At 36.2% G+C, this 9796-nt stretch overlaps 1 long non-coding RNA gene across 1 annotated transcript; it reads right to left on the bottom strand.

Moving 5' to 3' along the window:
- Positions 1–1238: 1238 nt before the first annotated feature.
- Positions 1239–6050, bottom strand: LOC118764819. Its single transcript, XR_005000630.1, has 2 exons — positions 3835–6050; positions 1239–3799 (listed from the first exon to the last, which is right to left on the bottom strand). It is a non-coding gene; the product is annotated as an uncharacterized LOC118764819 (long non-coding RNA).
- Between the last annotated feature and the right edge of the window lie 3746 nt (positions 6051–9796).

Raw genomic sequence — 9796 nt, 5'->3', positions numbered from 1 at the left:
GTACAATGAGTATCAGTAGTACTTCTCTCCAATACAAAACCAAACAGTCTCTCATCTAGTCTAATTCTGTTTCTAATTAATCGGGCTATAAACTCTTCCTGTAACTTTCATGACTTGGTCAAGCAATTTGATGTTTCTGTAAATACTTCTGTCTAAGGCATCTCCTTGTAGTAGTTACCAGTCACTGGGTGTGACCCTGGGGTATTCCTGTATAACACTGATTCACTATACAAGTGACTAGGTCTATATAATATACAAAGCATAAATATGAAACACACCTACAGGGCAAATAAATGTTGTTACAATGAATGACTGAAAATATATTCACAGCATTAATAAAGCAGGAAAGTGAGTGGTTATGTCTAGCAGCATAACAGATTCACTGCCTGCTAGCTGTGAAATAGCTCTATTTATAGTTTATCTGTCCAAGAAAAAAGTGGCATGAAAAATAATGTGTTAATCATATGTCCAAATAGTTATCAGATGTCTAAATGGTCAGTTTTTTTTTTTAATGATGCTATCAGTATTTGAGCAAATTGCATTGGTGCTGATACAGTGATATCTGCTTGGGATCAGATTGGCTAAATGACTGCTGACATCACTGATCTCCAACACAAATCCTGATTGTGAAACTTAGCAATCTGGTTTTGACTCCAGCTGTTTGTGGTTGCCAAATATTCCTGCTGCAATGTATATATGCATTTTTTTAATAGTTTGCATGTTTTTCTTTTATACTTTGCATGTTTCTCTGTTTTCCTTGCCACACCAACCCACAAATCTCTCTACTGTCTCCTTCCCAGCCTCATCATTTCAGGTTCAGTCCCACTGCATGGCATCCAGGGCAAGTGTTTTCCACTATAGTGCCAGTCTGAGAAAAGCCTTGTCATTTACTTTAGTAGATGGAAACTGATAGAAGCCTGGCATATATGTGTGTGTGTATGTATGTATGTGTGTGTGTGTGAGGAGTTTTTTGTCCCTCACCACCGATTGACACCTGGTATTGGTTTGTTTATATCCCTGTGACTTGGCAGTTTGTCAAAAGAAAGTTGATAGTATAAATATCACACTTAAGAAAAATAAGTACTGTGGTCAATTTCTTTGACTAAAGCTTCAAGGCTGAGCCCAGCATGGCTGCAGTCCAATGACTCAAGCAAGTAAAAGATGAAAGATACAGCAGTTTTCAGAACAAAGAAGAGAAATAGAACTCAGTACATGAAGATGTATATGTATTTTTATTATTTTTAATCAGCAGAAAGTGACAAAAGTGACTCAAGGGCCAAGTGCTTTGTACATGTAAACACACACACACACACACACACACACACACACACACACACACACACATACACACACAGACAAAATAGATATGCAAGCAAACTTTCCACAAGCACACCCATACATATGTAATCCATGTCAATTATACATTCAATTATGAGAGACAGTTTTCAAATTTGTGTGTTGCAATCATGTGAAATAGATGTTTTTTTAAGAGCATATTTTAGTTCTTGTTGTAAGTAAGAAACCATTGCTTTCTTCAGTTTGATAACAGCTCTAGTATGAAACTGTAGTCCCTTGAGTAACGTTCATAGTCAGCTAAGAAAATAAAAAATTATACATGCAAACACATAAACATACACAACACAGATATATACACATTCTCACAAACAGACTATACAAACACCTCCGCACACTCACTACACATATTCACACATATCTATGTACATAAGTGATAAAAAATTAGAGTCAATCATAAAAAGAATACTACTGTTTTGCTCCTATGAGCTTATCTTGGAAAAACATGTATATTCAAATACAAATATATATGTATATATGTGTGTATGTCTATAAATACACACACGCTCATATATAATACATACATATATATGTATGCATTATGTATGTATGTATGTATGTGTGTGTGTGTGTGAGTGTGTGTATGTATGTATGTATGTATGTATGTACATATGTATATTTCAATCATCACCATTTAGTGTCTGTCTTCTATACTGGCATGGTTGGACAGTTTGACGGTATCCAACCATGCAAGAGGACTTTATCAAACTCCAATGTCTGCTTAATACACATGTTTGTATGTATGTGTAAATTACACACACACACACACAAATGATGCATATTATCATCTTCATGTTCACTTTTTCATGCTTGCATGAGACAGACAGGATTCATTGAGGCAGATTTTCTACAGCCAGATGTCCTTCCTGCCACCAACCCCACTTGTTTTCAAACAAGGTAATATTTCCACATGGTTGGACATGTTTATATGGAGATGGGAACCAAACAACACTGCTTCTAGAATGTCTTCATAACTATTGAGGAATATGAAGACAAGGAAATGCAAACATATGCACGCACACACACACATATACAGGTTGTCCTGAAGTTAAGACAACTGAAGTTTCAAGCTTTAATAATTATCAACAAATGTGATAAGATATGAAAATTATACAACATTATAAAAGCTTAGTGTCTTCTTTTTGTTTCAGACTAAACAAATTCAGATTTATTAAAAAAAAAAGCTATAGACCGAAATACAATCATAACCTTCCACAAAGGAGGTGAAAGTAATTCAGCTATGGCAAAAAAGCTTAAATTAACCGAACAACAGTCTGGAAAATCATCAAGAAATCTCAAGAGACTGGTCCACCACTGATTGACCTGGACGTGGCCAAAAAAGAAGTATGCAGACCCCTCAGCTTATCAAAAATTCCAGAGAAAAGATACAGCAAAATCCTCCTCGTTCCATCAGAAGACTGGCTACTACAGCAAAAATAAGTTCAATATCGATGTATCAAGTGCTGAAGGAGGATCTCAGAACCCACCCCTACAAGAAGATCTGCCATCATGAGCTCATGCAAGTTTATAAAGCCATGAGATTGGAGTGAAGTCATCTTATCCTGTGTCAGATTCACTGATGTAAAGAAATTTGACATCAAACAGATAGTAAACCACCAGAATGACAAGCTTTGGAGTGTATCAAGCTCTGTCAAGGGCAGACTCATAAAAATTCACAGCAGTTATGGTTTGGGCAGCTGTGACACCCACTGAAATGTCTCTCCTCATTTTTGTGCTTTCGAGTATTAGAATTAACACCCAGTGATACATTAACAACATTCTGGAAGCTGAACTGCTTCCATGGGCAAATGAGCACTTTCAAGGCACACCTGGATTCAGAAAAACATTCTGTCCTTCATAGTCAAGGATGTATGGTCCTCAAGAAGCCGCAATCTGAACCCAGGCAAGGGTCTTGAGCACATCTCATACTTCACTCAATGCTCTGAAGGCAAAACTGCATCAGGAATGGGCTTCGATTCTGCAAGAACAGCTGTGTGCTGTGTGTGAAGCATTCACATTTGAGAGAGAGAGAGAAAGAGACAGAGAAATATATAAGCCTCTCTCAGTTTTTGTCTGCCAAATCCATTCACAAGGATTTCTTAACCCAGGGCTATAGTCAAAGACACCTGTCTAAGGTGCCACATGATTTCACTAAACTCAAAACACCTCTATGATTGCCACTTCATCCTCACTCGTCGCCCCCCCTCCATCCTGCTAATGAACAGCCAGCACAGTCTCTCCCAGGTTACCTTCACTGCCATCCAACACCTCTTCTTATCTCTGGAATACTCTCTAAGCCCTTTCTTTTGACCTTACTGCACTTATTGCCCCCATTTACTGCTTCTCCATACCCTTTTCTCTCACCATCCTCTTTCCACTGCCTCCCCTGTTTGGATTTTTTCACTGAATTCTCTTTCCCTTACACGTATGCCACTCTCCAGCACCTCTAAATTCTCTCTCTCTCTCTCTCTCTCTCTGCACTCACCCACTCTTCTTACACTCTCACTCTCATTTCTCTCTCACTAATTTTATCCCCCCTCCCCCCCCGCAGCTTTTCCACCTCCTCACAATCTATCCTTATCTCTCCCCACTCTGACCTATCTCCACCAACCCCTACACCTCTTCTTTAAGGATTCAGGATTTCTCTCCACTCTTGCCTGTCTATTGCTCCATTCCTGTCCTCTTTCTCTCAGACCTCCCATTCATTCTCACCCTTTATAATGTTGGATGCCCCACCACCAACAACAAGCCACCACATCACTTATACACTTTGCTGATGATTATATCTCAGAAGTCTGTATAGTCCTCTAGTGCACGACCTCCTATCAAACCGTTCAACCCATGCCAGCATGGAAAGCAAATGTTAAATAATGATGTGTATATACGTGTGTGTGTGTAAATGTATATAAGTATATGTATTAAAAATTCAAAAGAAGAAATACAATAATATTCTGAAATACAAAAATCGTGTTTTGTTGTGTGTGTGTTTGTATATGTATGCATGTGTGAGTATCTTTAGTGATTTACATATAACCACAATCAAGAAAATAGAGCAAAATCTACTTTATTTATTCATTTATTTCATTCATTAATTTCATAAATCAATATATTTTTTCATTGGTTTGTTTTTCTGTTCATCAAAAATTGTCAAAATGTGTTTCCTTCCACTCCACATTTCTGTTGGATTAAATTTCATTAATTCAATTATATTTAGTAGTTAAAGTTTTGCAAAGGAATTTCACACATATTTTTGTTGCTAGCACACTGACAAATGAAGCTTGATATCGTAAATAAATATTGGAATAATCTCAAAAGAAATTAAGAAAAACCCAAATATTTCATAATAAATAGAAATGAAAAAGAGATGTAAATTATAGGAGAAAGAGATTAAATAGAGATGATATTTAGATAGTAAAGATTTCTATTGCAACATTATTTGGAGTTATTTATGTCTTCATCATTTGAGTGAGTGAATTGTCTTCTGCAGGAATCGCAGTATGTTTCATAATATTTAGCTTCTTCATGTATTTCTGAGTTGAAAAAAGAAAACTACTTAGATGTTGATTTTGTTTCATCCATACAGAATTAAACATACATACATGCAAACAAACACACATGTGCGTGTGGGTTTCAATAAGTTTTAATAATAATAAGTTTAAATAAGCACACACACACACACACACGTATGTGTGTGCTTATTAAAACTTTTGCATTTACTTCAAAGTAGTTTTGGCTTGCTTACTTTTATTCGACTGTTTGACAAAGGCAAGCAAGCTGAAATAACTTCCAAATCATAGTCAACCTTTTCCTTGCAAAAATTTAATAACAAACCTGAACTCTACAAAAAGTATTGAGTGATCCTTCAATTTCAGGTTAAATTGTTTTTATGTATAACAACTTGACATAAAACCAAGCGTTAATACACATACAAACATATGCTTCTTCCCTACATATTTGCAACCATATCAGAAACTATTTTGATTGAAACAAGAAGCCAGCTGGACAAATTTCTTTATTTTATTTGGTTTTAACCCGTTATATTGGAAGCTCAAACTTTACTGAAATGCCAGTCATATGCTGGTATCAATTTATATTCCAATGAAGCCTCCTAGATGTGAATGGAAATATTGGAGTACCTAGACAGAGACTCGCATTTTCACTCACACCTAATAAAATGTTGACAAAATAACTACCAGTAATATACTGGAATTGATTCTTATGATGGCACCATTATCCTAGCAAAGGTCTACTTTGTTCCTGGTTTCAAGAAATTATTTCAAAGATGGCAGGGTGTTTTATTCCACTTTTACTGCTACATCTCTGGACAAATATACAGTGACCTGAATCTTTACCCACCCCTACCCTTCCCCTTTATCTGAAAGCTGAAAACCAATTGTTCTGATCCCTGCAGGGGATGGAAACATCTGACTACAAAACATCAAGCATTTGATTTTATCATAGAAGTAGGAAATAAATTACTAATTTTTCATCACATTATACACACATTACATCTCATGTTATATACACATAAATAGCATAGGCTCAGGTGTGGGTTTGTGATAAGTAGTTTGCCTCTCAACCACATGATTCTGGGTTCAGTCCTTCAGCATGACACCTTGGGCAAGTGTCTTCTACCAAAGCCTTGTGAGTGGATTTGGTAACTGGAAATTGAAAGAAGCCTGTCATTATATGTGTGTGTGTGCATGTCTTTGTGTTTGTCCTCCATCACTGCTTGACAACTGGTGCTGGTTTGTTTATGTCCTCATAACTTAGTGGCTCAGCAAAATGAACCAACAGAATAAGTACCAGGCTTAAAAACAAAATAAGTACTAAACCCTTCATGGCAGTGCCTCAGCATGGCTACAGTCCAATGAGTGAAACAAAATAGAACATAATAATAGATCATACATTATATACACAAATTACATCATGTGCTACACTCATACAAGAACTAGAAGGACTTCCACTTCTAACTTGTAAATTAGTTCCCAAAAATAAGAACTGTTAATTCTTAGTTTTAGGAATTGACCAATTATCATTTATTTTTCTCTAGAGTAATATGTCCCACCATCACTATCAATAATAATAATAATAATAATAATAATAATAATAATGCAGTACTAGGCAGTGGCTTTCATGGCTTCTCATCTTAATTGATTGGAAGTATTATCATTTACATTGTTTCGTCTTGGTATAAAAGATGGGCTACAACTAATATTCTACTCTATACCATAGATTTGTTTGTCAGTTGTTTGACCTTAACCAGTTGAGCATGTCCCTTAGTGGCTGACGATATGTGCATCTCTGATCACAAGCAGCATCATAACCATGCGTTGAGAGGATTTCTTTGGGGTTTGGATAATTCACCTGTGGAAACATGGGTGTTTCGTTCAACACCCTTAAACAACCCTTGTTCAGGGACGCTTTGAGTGGAATGGACTACTTGAGCTGAAGAAAATTCTAGCTGGGCCCCACCTGCAAGGTCATGCGCTGTTAATCTTGATATGAGATCACCATGTCGTGCACATATGGTTGTGATGCATGTGCCTGGTGTACCCTTATCAGATGGGTAGTAATGATGGGTATACCGGGCTTCGTATATTTTACCCCAGTGTCACTTTGATGGCATGCATGTCTCTCTTACTCAATAATAATAATAATTTTAATGATAACAGATGAACCGAGACTAACAGAGACAGATAGTGTTTAAAACCAGTTTTCACAGTTAAATCATAATTCTGACTATAGAGCATTAATTTGTGAGGTCAGTGAGAGATTATTAGTTATATATATAAAATGGAACAAAAACGCAATAGAGGACAATAAAACATTTGGACAGATAGACGATACAAAGGTGGATATGAGAAACAAAAATTAGGACAGAGATAAAAGGGAGTGCCCAGAAATGTGAGAGAGAGAGAGAGGTAGGGGGAGTGAGAAAAAGAAAGTATGAGGGGGAACTAAAATATAGAGTAAGAGACATACAAAATCACTTAACAGCATGCACTGGGTGCTTTTGTCATGGCACCAGCATTAGTGAAGTTGCTATGCAGCTTGCAAGACCACAAACACTGAGAAGTGGTCTATACTAGGAGATGACAGCTCATATGATAGTATTAAGAGGAGCCAAATCTTATTCTGCTCTGGCACCAGCCTGAGATTAGACAGGAGACATTTGTTCTAGAATCAAACCATGGTCCACATGGCTGCAAAAAGAATTTATTCATCTTATAACCCTGCTATAAGTTTTGGCTTGTATCTAAGACTTACACATCTTCAATTATGTAATTCCGAAAACATTTCTTGATTTGATAAATCAATAAAGTAATAGATTGATGGGAGGACTGTCTGATGACTACAAAACTGTGTATACCTAGGAAATCAATAAGACCTTTATTGATTAAAAGAGATTGGCAAAGACGAATATCAAAAGAAAATTACAACAACAAAGACAGACTTTTCTGGTGTGTTTTTCTGTTTGATTGATATTTCACCAATTAAAATTACTGGTTACAGTGATATTGAACAGCTATTAGCAGATTTTGATAATTATAACAATAAATTCAACTGATCAACATGACATGACTTAGTTCTCTCTCTAAAGTGTGAGGCCAACCACATGGTACCTTAAGGTGAGTAGTTCTCCCTTTAAAGTGTGAGGCCAACCACATGGTACCTTAAGGTGAGTGTCTTCTGCTGACCAAATCCTTATGGGTACATTTGGTAGACAGAAACTGAACAAAATTCATCCTGTATTTGTGTTTGTGTGTGTGCCTTCTTGGCATCACAGGATAGTTATTAACAAGTGTCTCCATCGTATCAGCAGAGTCCCTCATTTTCAGTCTTTCATGAAAACATCCTTGCCCAAGGGCAAATTTTACCTTACTTGAAACAGGTGAAGGTTGGCAACAGGAAAGAAACCTGGCTGTAGAAAATCTGCTTTGATGAATTTTGTCTGGCCTATGCAAACATGGAAAAGTGGACATTAAAACAATGAGGATGTTCTTTCATAAGTCAAACTCAAAACTTTAATCTAAAAATCAAGAATAATCTCAGTGAAACTTTACTAACTCTGACTGAACTAAAAATATTTGACATGTAGAGGTCAGTGATGTCAAAGGTCAATGACAGAGGTTATCTACTGTTGATGTTTAACATCCCTGAACTCTAGAGCAGTGATCACAAGAGAACATTCAACTGTGATTAAATAGATCTAAGAATAAATCTGTTTAATATTTCCTGCCATGGCTATCCTGTCTTACTGTTCAATTGTTGTATACCCTAGACTATTTTATCAAATATCTCTTTTACTGTGTGATCTGAGAAAGATTTGGCTGTAATTTCTGATAACCATGAAGAAGCTCACTTTGGAGGCTGCCATAGTTTACCCCCAGGTCAACCTTGATCAAGCAAGTCTATGATTAAAGGCATTGCAACTATGACTATCTCATCTGATTTTGGTAGGTATCTAAGTTAATATTATCTAATGTATTCATTTCTATTTAAAGACTGAAATGTAATCTGAAATAGATTTGACAGTTGCTTCTAATAGGTTGAGCAACCATCTTACTGGTGTTAGTAGCTATGTTGAATGGAAGTGGTTTTTTGTAAGACAGAACCTCTTTAAGATCATCTGGCCTCTACTAACCAAAGAATTACTAACTTGATGCACTAATTAATGAGAATTATGATAATTATAATGAGGATTTTAAATGCTGATGCAAAGCCAGACATTCCAGGAATGAGTGTAGTCAACTGAAGTACCAGTCAAATTCTGGGAGTGATTGCTTTATAAACCCTGGATACTTAAAAGGCAAAGTTGACCTTGGCAGGATTTGAACTCAAAACATACAAACACAACTAAATAGTCTAGTGTTCTATTGTTTCAGCTAAAACTAATTCCAAAATCTCTGGGAATGGAAGAAGAAATGTGATGCCCCTTACAGACAGTAGTTAGGTTTTTGAAGAAACTTTCCATTTTAACTTGAAACAAAATGAAGACAAGCATCACAACAAACTGAATATCTCAAGCACTTACTGGCAAAAGTCTTCTCATAGAAAGAAACTATTTCTCCCTCTTTCAGTAGACATTGTTTCCACAGTATTGTAAGAAACAACAAAAATACTAAACACAAAGATTCCATTGCTATCATCATCACCATCATCAGTATGATTATAAAGCGCTTTCATTTAATCATGACATCTTAACTAACCATCACACTAATTTTGCTTTAACCTGGATCTTAGTTTTCATGAGACATATTCAGTTGTTTATTTAATTATACACTCATTAAATTGATATACGAAGCAAAGTACTCCACAGACCCATGTACTTCAACATAAGCCTGAGGTAGGATTAGTGTGATACAGCGTATGTCAAGGTTGGACCACTTAAATTACTGGTACAATCCATTCAACACAGTTTCTGTCTACTCCAGGCCAT

The sequence above is a fragment of the Octopus sinensis genome, linkage group LG9 (genome assembly GCF_006345805.1).
Source record: "Octopus sinensis linkage group LG9, ASM634580v1, whole genome shotgun sequence".
In the NCBI taxonomy this organism is placed as follows: Eukaryota; Metazoa; Mollusca; class Cephalopoda; order Octopoda; family Octopodidae; genus Octopus; species Octopus sinensis.
Note: the sequence above shows the minus strand (reverse complement) of the source record. Positions and strands in the feature narration are given on the sequence as shown.